This window comes from Narcine bancroftii, chromosome 1 (assembly GCF_036971445.1).
Source record: "Narcine bancroftii isolate sNarBan1 chromosome 1, sNarBan1.hap1, whole genome shotgun sequence".
NCBI classification, from domain to species: Eukaryota; Metazoa; Chordata; class Chondrichthyes; order Torpediniformes; family Narcinidae; genus Narcine; species Narcine bancroftii.
The window spans coordinates 61896410-61911974 of record NC_091469.1 but is presented as its reverse complement, the minus strand read 5'-3'; positions in this window follow the sequence as shown (position 1 = coordinate 61911974).

Here is a 15565-nt window from a genome sequence, read left to right as displayed (position 1 = left end):
ATAATCATAGAGAATGACTCAATCCCTCATTTATATTACAATTGTTATGCTTTTTCATTATTAGAAAATTGAACAAGAAACTAATTGAGATGTTTAAAATGAATGAAGGATTTGGTAGGACAGGAAAGCCATTTCATCAGTTGCAAGTATCCAGGAATAGAGGACATCATATAGAAATTAGAGACCAATCATTCAGGAGCAATGTGTAAATTATTTGCTCTTATGAACTTTTGTTGAAATTGGAAATCCTTTCCCTAGCAGGCTTTTAAGATTGGATCATTTGAAAATTTCAAAACTCTGACATGAAATATGTGTGCATACACATTATGAGAAATTGATTTAAAAATGAATTTAACATTTCCATGATCTGAATAGAAGTCAAAGCAGCCTGAAAGACTGTCATAAACATAAGTGCAATGTTCAGATGCAACACAAGTCTTGCTGCTTTTTCCCAAGTATGTTAAACAAACAATTTAGTACAGTGGTTCTCCCCCTTTTCCTTTCCACTCACATACCACTTTTAGTAATCTCTATGCCATTGGTGCTCTGTGATTAGAAAGGGATTGCTTAAGGTGGTATGTGAGTGGGAAGGGAAGGTTGAGAATCACTGCTCTAGATCCAATTGTTACTGAAATATTTTGCTTGAGAAAAATTGTCATTGGCCCATTTTGTTTGGAGTTATGAAACCATGCACATAACAAGTCAGTTAAGTACAATTAAAACAGTGGTTTTCAAACTTTTTCTTTCCACCCACATACCACCTAAAGTAATCCCTTACTAATTACAGAGCTCTTATGACATAGGGAATACTTTAAAGTGGTATGTGTGGGGAAAGAAAAGGTTTAGAACCACTGATATAGTATATATAAGACACCATGAAGAGAAAAAAAATGTAAGAAAAAGTAAGAAATAAATATTCATGGTAGGCCAGTAATGTGTTAGTAGAACAGGCAAATCTTCGGTGCTCTTGAAGTAGTATTATTGTTCAGGTGATTAAGGGAGATTCAAGAGCCTAATAGCTGTGGGGAAAAAAATTGTTCTTGAACTTAGAGATGCCAAACTTAAAGCTTCTGCACCTTTTGCCAGAAGGCAGCAGTGAGAAAAAAAATATGGCCAAGGTGATGTGGGTCTTTAATGATGTGTGCTGCCTTCTTAAGGCAGTGCCCCATATTGATGTCTTTGACGATGGGAGATCTGTGCCCATGATCGACTTGGCTCTCACTTATCTATCACTTTCTGCAGCCTTCAGTGTACCTGGGCAGTTGAGGAATAATCCCTGGGAACTGTTATTGGAATCAGAAGAGGAACTGAGTCTCCTGCGAGTCTTGCAAAATGAAAGATTATTGCAAGATGGTTCCAGCATCAAGGTGGCATGATTGAAACTTGGACAAAGCTCCATTTCAATTTGTGGGTTTTTAAATGCACCAATATAAATTTATGATCCCAGTATTACAAATAACACTTCCAGTATGTCCCAATATTACAAATAATGCTTCCAGTATGTCTTCACTGAGGGCGGGGGGTGGGGGGGGGGGGGTGTGCTTTCACGGCCACATACTTATGGGTGCCTTGAGTAGGGCTGGTCACCATTGGTGACATATCTGGGACACTTGGGAAATTAAATGCGCAGGCCAGAAAAGGGAGCAGGAAGAGTGTAGAGGTTCATGTGTATCTGCTAGGCTGAGAGGGAGGAAAGCAGAGCCTGCTCATGCCAGCTTCCTTGCAACTTCTACAAGCAGCACCGGGAAACGACAAGTCCCAGCATTAGAGGTGACTGCTGCCCATGGGCAACCCAGCCACTGTCTTTTCCTCAAGGACCATCTCTCTGGTACTCAATTTCTTGTAAATTCCAGTGCATAAATTTCAGTGGTCCCTCCCACTCCACAAAAGCGTACACACCTTGCCCATCATAAATTTGGCTATTGCAATCAGTTCTAATGATTCAGCATATGGCCAGAGGTTGCTCATTCTTGATTTTGGTCTCAGGAAGCCATTTTGGTGGGTTTTCACAGTCAGGAATGCATTGAATCCCATTGTTGGAGTGGATTTTCTGTCAGATAGTTTTGAAATTTTGGAGGGTAATACTCTTGCTGCTTTCCACCACCAACCAGAGCAATGGAAATTCTGAAATGCTTCATGCAGTAACTCCATCTTCCTTTTGCTGCTGGATTTTGTCACCCCTGAGAAACACGACAAAAAATAACTAAGCAATTGTTGTAAGTACTCAGCACATCAGGTAGCATTTGGAGAAAGGATTTTCTTGAGCATAAATCAATCCCCGAACTCTATGCTGAGAGTTGATTTAACTACGGACTTAAATTCCTGTCTTTCCTCCCATAAGTCCCTGGGTGGCATGGGTAACATAGCAGTTATTATAGCACCAGCAAACCAGGTTTGAATCTCATGCTGTCTGTAAGAAGTTTGTACCTTTTTCCCATGATCTGTGTGGGTTTCTTCCAGGTGCTCTGGTTTCCTCATACCCTCCATAAATATACAAGGTTTGTGGGTTACTTGGTGTACTTGGGTGGGACAGCCTCGTGAGCCAGGAGTTAATTTTTTTTAAATGAAAAAGAAATGTGGCATGGCCCTGCAACATTAAGGTAGCAATAGGAACTTTTGATATCACCTTAAGCTATTATAAATTCTTTGTCTCAGCCCTTGATTGAGTGATTTATTTCCAACCTCTCTATTAGAAAAAATAGTCCAGTCATTCTCTTATTGAATTAACATTCCTCTCTGTCCAACCCTGCCCTGATAGTTGGTTAAAATCAGCATCTCACCTTGGCAAGGATATATCATATTCAATGATCTAGCACCAGTATTGAGATATAAGGTTGTTGGTTCCAGTCCAGTTTAAAATGACAGGTTTTATAAAGGCAAATATGATTAACTCCAAATGAGTTCCAAAGAATTACTTGCATTCTTCATAAGGCAATGCTGAAAGAGATAATACCACCCATTGATACTGAATGGGACTGCTGTAATCATATTTATTTTTCTTAGTCAGTCCTTTAGGATCAGGGATGTCTTATTTCTACTTGTGTCTTTTAGGTTCTGAGGTTACTGATGAGATTGTTGTACGTCCTGCAGATTCAGGGGATGGGAGATGACAGGGGAAGTGGATTGGTGATTTGAAGATTATATGTTCCTTACACCATTCATGCCAGGTTGTTGTGTCCTCATAATAAATGAACTCAATATTGTCAGTGCTGAGCCAATTTTGTTATTCCCATAATTCACTGGAGATGCTACAATTTTTCAAGAAAGCTTGAGAAGCATCCATGATTCCTTTCTTTCCTCTGTCCATCTGGTAACCACTTGCAATGATGGAGCTCGGAATAAAGTTTTAGAAGTCTGGCAATGGTCATGCAAATGATGCTTCATGCCTGCCGTTGCCAATGGAATGTGGTTTGGTCCTCAGTGCTACAGATCTTGGCCTGAGAGGGACATTGACATTAGCTTGCCTATCCTGTCAAAAACTCAAGATGATTTTACAGTGGTACCTCTCCAGTACTTCCAGTAACTCATCTGTGGTTCTGAGGTACACAGAAGGGCAGGGGTTATCACTACCATGTAGGCCCAACTTTATGCTGGGTTGAAGGTCCTGAATATTTATTTCCTCTAGTGGCAAGGTAACTGGCACTATTATGGTCTTAGAGAGTTTTATTTTATGAGGGGTCTGGCAAGATTCGGCAAGTCACCAAAAACTTCTAAAGGTGTACCGTGGCGAGCATTCTGGCTGGTTGCATCACTGTCTGGTTATGGAGGCGCAAACTCTCTGGACAAGAAAATACTCCAGGGGGTTGTTAACTCAGCTTGCAACATCTCAGGCACTAGACTTCACTTCATCGAGGACATCTACAATAGGCGGTGTCTTAAAAAATCAGCCTCTATCCACAAAGACCCCCACCACCCAGGCCTTACCCTCTTCACTCTGCTACCATCGAGAAAAAGGTACAGGAACCTAAAGACTAGCACTCAATGGCATAAGGACAGCTTCTTCCCTGCTGCCATCAGATTCCTGAATAATCAATGAACCAAGGACACTGCCTTAATTTTCATGCACTATTAATTTATTTTTTTATTTATAGTAATGTTGTAAGATGATTATAACATGAATGTTTGGATTAAAAACACTGAATTTCATGACTTGTCCATGACAATAAATTCAGATTCTGATGTCTGCCTTCATGCGAGGTGACTATCAAGATAAGGGAAGTGTTAGATAGTAGTGCTATACAGCAGGAGCAGGTTGGTAAAAAAATCCTTGCTGCATAGCTTTATAGAATGTGTGGCCCATTCTCTCATGTGCATTGCTGAATGAGATGGTAATGAATGAAAAGACAGGGCTAGAGACGGGGATTCTGTGAGTTTAAAGGCAGTAAACGTACTCCCAATCTGAATGGGAAATACTGGAAAACGATGATTTGCTGATACCCAGTGAACAATTTTCACCATTCCCCCCCCCCCCCTCACTACCCTCACCCCCACCAAGGTTTCCCTGAGAGACCTTTGAAAGTCGGGTCTAGATCCTTGGCTGATCAGCTAGCAGCTGGAAAGTTGGAGGAATGGTGGGGTTGAAAAGACTTCAGGTGTCTGAAAGGAAGGGATAAAAGGTCTAATATTGTGTGAAGGGGGTAAAGTTCCCCACTAGCCACTCTGTGCATTTCATTCCCCCCCCCCCTCCACCACACACTCCCACCATACCTCTGCTCCCAAAATCTCCCAGGGTCTCATCACAGTGCAGGCCTGCCAAACAGAGGCTGCCATCATCACCTTAACCTGTTACTGAGAAAAAAAAAACCCACAGTGATGGAGAATATAATTTTCCACGTGACTGGAAAATACAGGAGGACACAAAGAAGATGTGATGGTGGAGGGGGGAGGGAAGAAGGTGAGGACGTTGAAACGTAATTAACAAAAGCAAAGAGAGGGGAATGCGTGCATGGTTCAGGAGGGAAAAGACGGGACAAGGAGCAATAGAGAGTGGAGTAAAGTTTACAGGGTGAGGGGGAAGTAAGGAAGACAGTTGCATTTGTGTGTGTGACTGAATGGAACCTCTGTGTGTATCTGCTTATGCATTTCTAATAATGCCCATGCAGCAGAGCCTGGTCTCCAATTGTCTTGGAACATCCAGTGATTGGATCAAGACATGACTCTGAAGTCCATGTTGTTAGTTGGTATGCACCAGCTAATCCTCAGTAAAAGGCAACTTCCACTCTTCACTGTGAAGATTTGCATGCTGGAACATTAACACCCTCACAAATAGAGTGAAAGAGGACTGGCCTGAATCCCATTCCACTGCTAAAGCAGAAGAGGCACTCATACGCTTTGATATGAATATTGCTGTCTGAGTGAAATATAACAGGCAGAATAAGGGAATGAGTTCACCTTCTTCTAGGTGAATTTCCACTTTCATGGGATTATCTTTGTCATCAAGAGTAAAAAAAATCTCTGTGGGTACCTAGTAAATAGACCACATGTACCACATCCAACAAATTGCATCGTTATCCTGTGAAGATTGTATTGTACTGTTCAGATTATGTCAAAAGGTGCTAAAATCTTGTTTCATTTAAGATCTAAATCTGCATAAAATCCTTATGCTCAAGCTCCTGTTGTGCTTTTTTTTGATCCCATGGTGGGTGTCGATATTTTTGAGGAAAATCAATGATGTCGGAATAATCAAGCTGTAAATTTAAAAGAACTGTGAAGGAGAGAAATCAAACAAAATGCTGGGAGAGCTTTGGAGTTTATTTTTAACATTTTTTGGTTTTTAATTAAGGGACACGCAAGGCATAAAAAATGGCCATGAAATTCTGAATCCAAACATTTGTGACAATGTTAAACGGACATTTCAGAATCCCTCACTGAGAGTAAGTAAGCATGACAAATGGAGTTCACTGTGTTTATATGTACTTTGGGAGGACTGGTATAAGAAGCCAGTGTAATATAAAAGGTTTTGTTTGGAATTGTGTAAATGATCAGAGAAATTGTAGAGATCACTTTTCATAAATCGTTAAAAGCATCAGCACAAGTTGACAAGATGAATAAAACAATACTTGGTTTGTAAACAAAGGTTGAGAATATAAAAGCAAAGTGATTCAGATAGAAATTTGTTCTTGGGTTGTATTCAACTTCTGAAATTCAGCATCATTGAAATTGCTGAAGTTGGCAGCGGAGTAGAACACGCAGCCACTATGATGTGGCATGTTTCATGCGAATAACCTCAGATAAGTCAATTTTACACAGTTTTACAGTTATCAAGTTAGTTTTACAAATAGGTGATTAGGTCTTAGCTAGAATATCAAGGCATTCATTGCTGCACATTTCATGGAGTTTCTAATTCAATATTGCATACTTCATGGAGTTTGTAAAAACATTATGAAAAGCTATAGAGAAGATTTGCCACTACTCTTTGGGCTATTTATTGTGCTGTGAAAACAAAAACCATGAAGGGTAGATATCATCCAAGTGAAGAAATTTGCTGCAATCGATGAAAACTGGCAGTCACTAAGAATATTTTTTTATAATATCTGTAAAATACTAAATATCATTGCCTGGAAAAGGTACAAATTTGATCATTTTTTATTTATTTGTTCTTGGCATGTTGATGCATTTGGATTTGTTGCCCATAATTAGCTATCCCTACTAAAAAAATTAGTGGATTTTCTGCTTCAACTGTCCTGTAATTGCATCAAAATGGAAAATTCCAGGATATTTAAGTCCCTCACTCAAAGGGTTTACAGCTTTAAAATGGGCCCTTTGGCCCAACTTGTCCATGGTGACCAAGTTACCTACCCATGCTAGTTACATTTGTCTGAATTTGTTCCTATGAATCTTTCCTTTCAATGTACCTGTCTAAATGTCTTTTAAGTGCCACAATTGTACCCTCTACCACTTCCTCTGGCAGTTCATTCCATATACCTGCCATTGTCTGTGTGAGAAAGTTGCCACACAGATCCCTTTTACATCTTCCCCTTTTCACCTCGAATCTATGCCCTTTAGTTTTAGATTCCCCTGTCATGGGTGAAAAAAAGACTATGATCTTTCACTTTCTTTTTGGCCTTCGTGACTTTGTGTCTCTATTAGGGTACCTCACAGGCTCCTACACTCCACAGAAGTTCGAGAGAGAGCATATTTATGAATTGTTAAATACAGAGGAGGAAGACCATTTAGGTAGGACAGTCTAGATGTGTCCTCCACTCCAAAGGGATGGAAGAGGGGAAAAAAGGCAAATAAGCTGAGCCATTTATAACAGAATAACAAGTGATACAGATAGAGAACTCAAATGAATTTATCACCAGCCTTTACCCTGTCAGAGACATCTGCCCTCCCTGCAAGTTAAGAAAGTTCTTTTAACTCTGCTTCTGAAATATTAACTTCACATTAGTTAAGCTTCCCATGACCTGCTGAGTTTCTCCTTCTTTTGTCAAAGGATCTTCAACCAGACATATTAATTCTGTTGCTTTTCCTGCAGATGTGACAATATGCTTTGAATCAAGTACATACAACACAGATGTGACATTTCCACACTTCATAAAGTGCTGTGAAACATGAAAGTCTCCAAATTCTGTGAATGTAGTAAAACCACAAGAAAGCTGGAGGAACCCAGCAAGTCACAGTGTCCATAGGAGGTAAAGAAACGTTGGTTATATAACTTTAACTCCTGTAGGCACTGCAAGACCTGCTGAGTTCCTCCACCATTTATGTGTTTTTAATAACTCATTTTTAATAATGTTCCCTACGCCTCTTTTAGAGTGTTCTGTCCAATTGCTGTTGAGCAAGGTATAATTTTCCTAATAAATTCAAATCCACTCGTTATTAGGTTGAGGTGATCACAGGAGGCTAAAGAACTTTGAGTCAGTGGATTGGGGAGTGTTCATGTACTCAGCTGAAGATATTAATGATCATACCAGGGCTGTCACAGACTTGATCAAAACAGCTGTGGATGATTGTGTCCCACAAAATCATTCAGAGTTTTCTCCAATCACAAGACCTGTATGGACAATGAAATCTGGAACCTGCTGAGGGCCAGACCACAGGTTTTTAAGCCCAGAAATACAGGTCAATATAGAAGGTATGGCCTACATAATACTATTGCCTGGGTGAAATGATGAAATAGGAATCTGTGGCAGGGCCTAAATGCTAAAACCTGCTACAAAATCAAATCTGGTGCAGTAGCAGATGGCAAAGGTTCACTTCCAGAGAAGGACCATACCTTTTACAGCCGATTTGACCACTGTAACAGTGTAGAACCACCCCTCCGCAACCCCATTTCCCCAATGATCCTCTCCTGCATGTATCTGAGAATAATATGCGTGCTGCCTTCACAAGAGTGAATCCAAGGATAGTATTTGGTCCGCATGGACTAGCTGGCCAAGTATTAAGAATTTGTGCTGACCAACTTACCAATGTATTCATGGATATCTTCAACATCTCACTCCAGCAGGGTGTTGTACCCACATTTTTTAAACATACCAGTGCCCAAGAAGAACAAAGTAACCTGTTTTAATAACTATCAGCCAGTAGCACTTACATCAGCAGTGATAAAGGGTTTTGAAAGGCTGGTAATAAAAAAAAATCAGCTCCTGTTTGAGAAGTGTCATGGATATGTTCCTGTTCGCTTACCATAGCAACATGTCTAGGGCAGATTCAATCTCACTGGTACTACACAAAGCCCTGGAACAGCTGAACAGCAGGTGTTCTTTATCAACTACAGTTCGGCATTTAATACCACCCTCCCCTCAAAATTGATCAGCAAACTCTAAACCCTGGGACTCAATATCCCAATGTGTAATTGGATCATGGATTTCTTCACTTCCAGACCACAATCAGTGAGGATTGGTAAGAACTTTTCCTCTACAATCTCCATCAGTACTGGAGCACTACAGGGCTGCATTGTTTGCCCTCTGCTCTACTCGCTTTACACCTATGACTCTATGGCTCAGAACAACAATGACACCATCTACAAATTTGCTGCTGTTAAAGGAATACAGCATACAGGATGGAGATTAAAAACTCGGCTAAATGGTGCATCAACAACAAACTTGCACTGAGAGGAGTCACGTGATGGAGTAGTGGCCGGTAGGAGAATACCAGCCTTCTCCAGAAAAGAAGGAAAAAAGTGAAGAAAAAGTAAAGCCCCAGACACACAAATCACAACAAATAAAAAATAAACGTGTGGAGAAAATGGCACCTAAGAAAGAAAAGCCAAAAAGAACGGGAAGAAAAGAAGAAAGAAGGACGCCGGAAGAGAAAGGTGAAGGCCTTACCGGCACGAAAAAGCAGGGACCACCGTGGAAAGAGGAGACCACTCCACGAGGTTAGTGGAGACCCCACAGGGTCGCAAACCACTGACCACAGGACTGCAAAAATGGCTCGCAGACCCAAACTGGAGTGCGGAACTGCACATATGCGAGGAATCACGCATGCGTGATGCGCACGACAAGGAGAACACCGACGAGAGGAAGAACCAGCTGTGGAATGAAACACCACAGCACGAACAGCTGAGAGAGGCCCAACAGCAGGGCTCCCGGCTGGAAGATAAAGAAAGCAATGGGAACAGGTGGGGTGAGAAAGAAAAAAAGAAACTAGAGACACAACAGATAAGCAGCCCAGAAGAGGACCAACGTCAAGAAACTAAGGAAAAAAAACCCCACAAACTGAGACAAGCAGCTCAACAAGAAAGTCAGAAGAGACACAGATACAAGGAAGAGAAATAGAAGACACAAACCCAAGAGCAGACACAGAAGAAGAAGAACACCAAGCTCTGCACAGAGGAATAGGAGGTAAAATGAATGGACAGTACATAGATTTAAAAAAAAATTAAGAACAAATGAAAGCATTAAAAGAATGGCTGACACTAGAATTTAGTGAAATGAAAAGAAAAATGAAAATTACAGAAGAAAAAGTGAGTAGAATAGAACTGGTCATAACAGATGTAGGGAAAAGATTAGAAAATGTGGAAGAATGTGTAATAGTGGTAGAAATGGAAGTGAACAACTTAAAAAGAAAATTGGAAGAAAGTGACAAAAAAGTTAAAGAAACACAGGAGTTGTTAGCTCAGAAGATGGATATATTGGAAAACTATAGAAGGTGAAACATTATAAAGATAGTGGGCCTTAAGGAAGATGAAGAAGGCAAAGATATGAAAGAATTTAAAAAAGAATGGATCCCAAAAGTCCTGGGGATGCCAGAAATGCAGGAAGGAATGGAAATAGAAAGGGCACACAGAACACTACACCCGAAACCACAGACACAACAAAAACCAAGATCTGTTTTAGTAAAATTCCTGAGATACACGACAAGAGAAAATATATTGGAGAAGGCAGTGAATAAAATTAGAGAAGACAAAAAACCACTGGAATAAAAAGGTCAAAAATTTTTTTCTACCCAGACATAAGTTTTGAGCTCCTAAGGAAGAGAAAGAAGTTTAACGCAGCAAAATCGATCCTATGGCAAAAAGACTATAAATTTATGTTAGGATATTGTAAGGTAAAACATCATGAGATGGGAATGTGTAAGGAGTTACCCTGGGCAGGGCTGTAACAAGATGTGAATGCATCCTTGTACTTACAAGATAAGAGAGACATTGATGGATTGAGAGGCAGGAAGCTAGCAGGGAAAGGATAGCAACAGTTTTAGTCATTGGACAAGTAATGATATGATGATGTTCTAAGTACGTATCCAAGGGTATAAAAAATCACCATTTTGCTGATAACGGCAGAATGCATTCTCCGACTAACATTGTTAGTTGCAAGTGTTACAATCCGGTAATAAAGAACAAAGAACCCTGATTTCGACTCAGTCTGGTGTTTGTCTCACTCATTCTTGAACAAAGCAGACCTAACAATATCCAGCGGTGCTTAAAATAGTTATCCCGGGGCAGCAAAACAGACTGTTCTCGGATCTGGAGAAAGCACAAGATTTTGCAGAACACTTGCAAGACAGAAAGAGAGATGAAGAGATGTAACAAGAACAAAGAACGACGTCAAACTACATATAAAGAAGTAAAAATAATGTACAAGTAAAGACTAAAGGAGAGAAGTAAGGGAGCGGTGGAGGGGAAGAGGAGGGGGATAAAAAAAATTATAATAAATAAATAAAAAGGAAAAAGAGAAGAAAAGAGGGGGAGCTTTGTTGTAATGTGAAGATAAAAGTCTTTCCTGGAGGGGGTTGGATGGGAGAGAATAACAGTCATTGCGAAATCAGTTGACACTTGCGAACGGGTTCGCAGTCCAAATGGAGAGGGGAGTTGTGGTTGCTCAGCAAGAGTCAAGGGGTGACTCAGAGATGGGGGGACACTTGGGGTTAAGGCAATTTTAGATGTGGGAATGGTTGAAATATTTTATGTTTTAGAAGTGTTGTCATACAGTGTGTTCAAAAAAAGAAAACTGAGAAATGGAAATGGGGAAAAGGGAAAGGTGGTGGTGAGGAAGAGGAAATGAGATATATATCAAAGTATAAGATGCTCATGTTGAACTATATGTCTATAAATATTAATGGAATACATAACAAAATCAAAAGGAAGAAGCTATTAAATTTACTGCAAAAAGAAAACATATAGTATTCGTGCAGGAAACGCATCTAACTGAAGTGGAACACAATAAATTAAGGAGAGACTGGGTAGGGCACGTAATGGCAGCATCATGTAACTCAAAAGCCAGAGATGTAGCTATATTGATCAATAAAAATGTACCAATCAAAATAGAGGAAGAAATAATAGATCCAGCAGGGAGATATGTAATGTTAAAATGCCAGATATATTCAGAACTCTGGAATTTGGTCAATATATATGCACCTAATGAAGAGGATCAAAAGTTTATGCAAGATATTTTTTTGAAGATTGTAGATACACAGGAGAATATATTGATAGGAGGGGACTTTAACCATAATTTGGATTCAAAAATGGATAAATCTGGACAATAGGCGAGCAGAAAGAACAAAGTAGCCAAATTCATGATTAAATCAATGCAGGAAATGCAACTTTTGGATATATGGAGGAGACAACACCCAAAGGAGAAGGAATACTCATATTATTCAAGTAGACATAAAACATACTCAAGGATTGACCTGTTTCTGTTGTCAGGCCATATCTAAGGGAGAGTAATGAAAGTCCTGAAAGTAATGAACCAGATAGAATAAACACAAAACATGCCAGATTCATGTAAAACAGTAATAATTACAGTAATACCAAAGACGGAGAAAGATCCACTAACACCAGCATTGCATAGATCATTATTTCTACTTAACTCAGATTATAAGATAATAGCAAAACTATTAGCAAACAGATTGGCCGACTGTGTACCAAAAATAGTAAAACTAGATCAAACTGGATTTATTAAGAAAAGATGAACAATGGACAATGTCCGTAAGTTCATTAAATTAATCCATGCAGTACAAGGAAATAAGATGCCAACATGGCGGTTGCTTTAGCCTTTGACAGGGTAGAATGGAATTATTTATTCAAAGTATTACAGAGGTTCCACCTACCAGAGAAATGTATTAATTGGATTAAAGCATTTATATAAGGGTCCAATGGTGAAGGTAACAGTAAATGGAGATATATATCAAACCAATTTAAATTAAGCAGGTCAACTAGGCAGGGATGTCCACTATCTCCCTCACTGTTCGCTTTAGCAATAGAACCATTGGCAGAACTGATAAGAAGAGAAAATAAAATAAAAGCGATAAAAAAAAAAGAGAAGGAATATAAAATCAGTCTATTTGCAGCTGACATCATAGTATACTTAACAGAACCAGAATTATCAATAAAAGAATTATATAAGAAATTGAAGGAATGTGGAGAAATATCAGGGTACAAAATCAGTGCAAATATAAGTGAAGCGATGCCAATGAATAATGCGGATTTCACAAAGTTAAAAAAAAATCACCATTTAAATCGCAAATACAAGCAATCTGATACCTAGGTATTAGACTAGATAATAATCTAGGCCATCTATACAAATTAAATTATCAGCCATTAATGAAGAAATTACAAAATGAAACATTGAAAGATTTACCACTAACACTGATAGGAAGGGTAAATCGCATTAAAATGAATATCTTTCCAAGGATACAATACCTATTTCAATTGTTACGAATTCCCTTAACAGAGAAATTCTTCAATGAGGTAAAGAAAATACTAAGGAAATTCTTATGGAAAGGGGGGAAACAGAGGATAGCGCTAGATAAATTAACAGAATGGTACAAACAAGGGGGTTTGCAGCTACCAAACTTTAAAAATTATTATAGAGCAGCTCAATTAAGATATCTATCACATTTTTATCAAACAAGGGAAAAACCAGATTGGACTAAGATAGAGCTAGATAAAATAGGGGAGAAGGTACCAGAACATATACTTTATAAGTGGGATGAAAAACTGGTGCAATATAAAAGTTTACCAGTACTGCACCATCTGCTCAACATTTGGAAGAAGATTCATGTAGAAAGGAAAAAAAAAGCAAATTACCAACTACCAAAATTGTTATTGACGCAAAATCAACTAATCCCTTTCACAATAGATAAACTTCCCTTTAGAGAATGGGAAAGAAAATGGATTAAAAGAATAGAAAATTGTTTTTTGGGAAATAATTTATTATCATTTGAACAAATGAAGTACAAACATGGAATAACTCACGGTACAATGCTTGCATACCACCAACTGAAAACCTACTTAAAGGACAAATTGGGAAGCAGACTGAGGTTACCAGAAGGAAGCAGCTTTGAATATGTGATTACAGACACAATGATAATTAAAAGATTTATAACAAACATGTACATCAAGCTGCAAGAGAAGAAAAATGATGAAATAAGCTGTAAACCCAAACAAAAGTGGGAACAAGATCTAAACATAAAGTTAAAAAATGAAATATGGGAAAAGCTATGCTCCGGAACTATGAAAAATACAATAAACATGAGGTTACACATGATACAATATAATTGGTTACACAGGCTATATATCACACCCCAAAAGTTAAATAAATGGGACCCAACAGTATCAGATAGATGTTTTCACTGTAAGAAGGAAACGGGAACAACAGTACATGCAATTTGGGCATGTGAGAAAGTGGAAAAGTTTTGGGAAGATCTAAGTCAGGTATTAAATAAAATCACAAAAAGCAACATACAAAAAATCCAGAGACATTTCTTCTAAGTAATATAAGAAGTAAAGAATTAGGCCTCAAACTGGATGAAGCACAAAAAAAAAGATTTATTATGATAACCTTAGCTGTAGCAAAAAAATATACAATGTCAACTTGGAAATAAGAAGAGAGCCTGAGAGTATAGCAATGGTACATGGAAATGAATAAATATATTCCATTGGAAAAAATAACATATAATTAAAAAAATAAAGTCACATTATTCGGACAAATTTGGGAACCATACATGGAGCACAACAGACCTCCACCCCTAAAATGATAGAATGAGAAGAAGACAAAATTAACTGACCCAGTGTGTAAAAGTAGATGACACAATTTTCTTGATTATTTTCATTGTGTGATGACATTGTTTCATGGGTTTATTGCATTGTATATGTTGAATGTTTAATGGGTTTGGAGGGGTGTGGGAAGGAGGGAGGGAAGGGAAGGGGATAAAGGGAAGAAAATGACACCGTGTATATTCAAGAGGGAAATGTTTGTGTGTATTTTGGTTAATATGGTTCAGAGTGTGAAAAATAAAAAAAATAAAAAAAACAACAAATTTGCACTCAATGTCACTAAGGAGCTGATTATTGACATCAGGAAAGGAAAGCCAGAGGTATACAATCCAGTGATCACTGGGGGATTAGAGGTGGAGAGGGTGAGCAAGCTTAAGACTTCAAGAATCATTATCTCGAAGGATCTGTTCTGGACTCCACACACCATGAAGAAAGCACATTAACGCCTCTACTTACTAAGGAGTTTGCGGACGTTTGATGGACACCAGTGTACGATTTTTTTGTGGAGGAGGTATCATCTCAAATCCTCACTACTTGTGTGCTACAGGAAAGGAGGTCAAAGATTTATTAACAGAGCAAGGTACAGATGCCTATGTCTTGGAGCTTTGGGATGAGTTTGTTTGCTATAATGGTGTTTAAGGGAGAGCTATTGTCGGTACTGAGATAATGTGGACTTCATAAAGTAAGTGGGAACTTCAGTTGTAGCAAGAATACTCTGTAGCAAGTTTTCTCTGGACTAAACGCTAAGTCCCATGATTTAGGCTTGTCATGGGTTCCTTCTTAGAAAGGTTGATGTGAAAATTGCTGGGGTGATCCTGGGTATTCATGAACATTTTTGTACTTTTTTTTGCATTTCTTCGATTAATTTAACTTTGTGACCCTGGAACTTTTCCACAACTCAATTTTTTTTAAAATATGCAGTACATCAATAAATCAATATTTCATATTCTGCATAATAATATTAATTCTTCAATAAAGAACATGCAACACTCAAATTATTCAATGGAATCACAATGTAGACTGTAGACCTGGACATCTATTATCAGATTATCATTACTGCTAATTATTCATGGAATGTTCTTTTTTTAATAATCTTTGGCATTATTGAACAATAACTAATAGGTT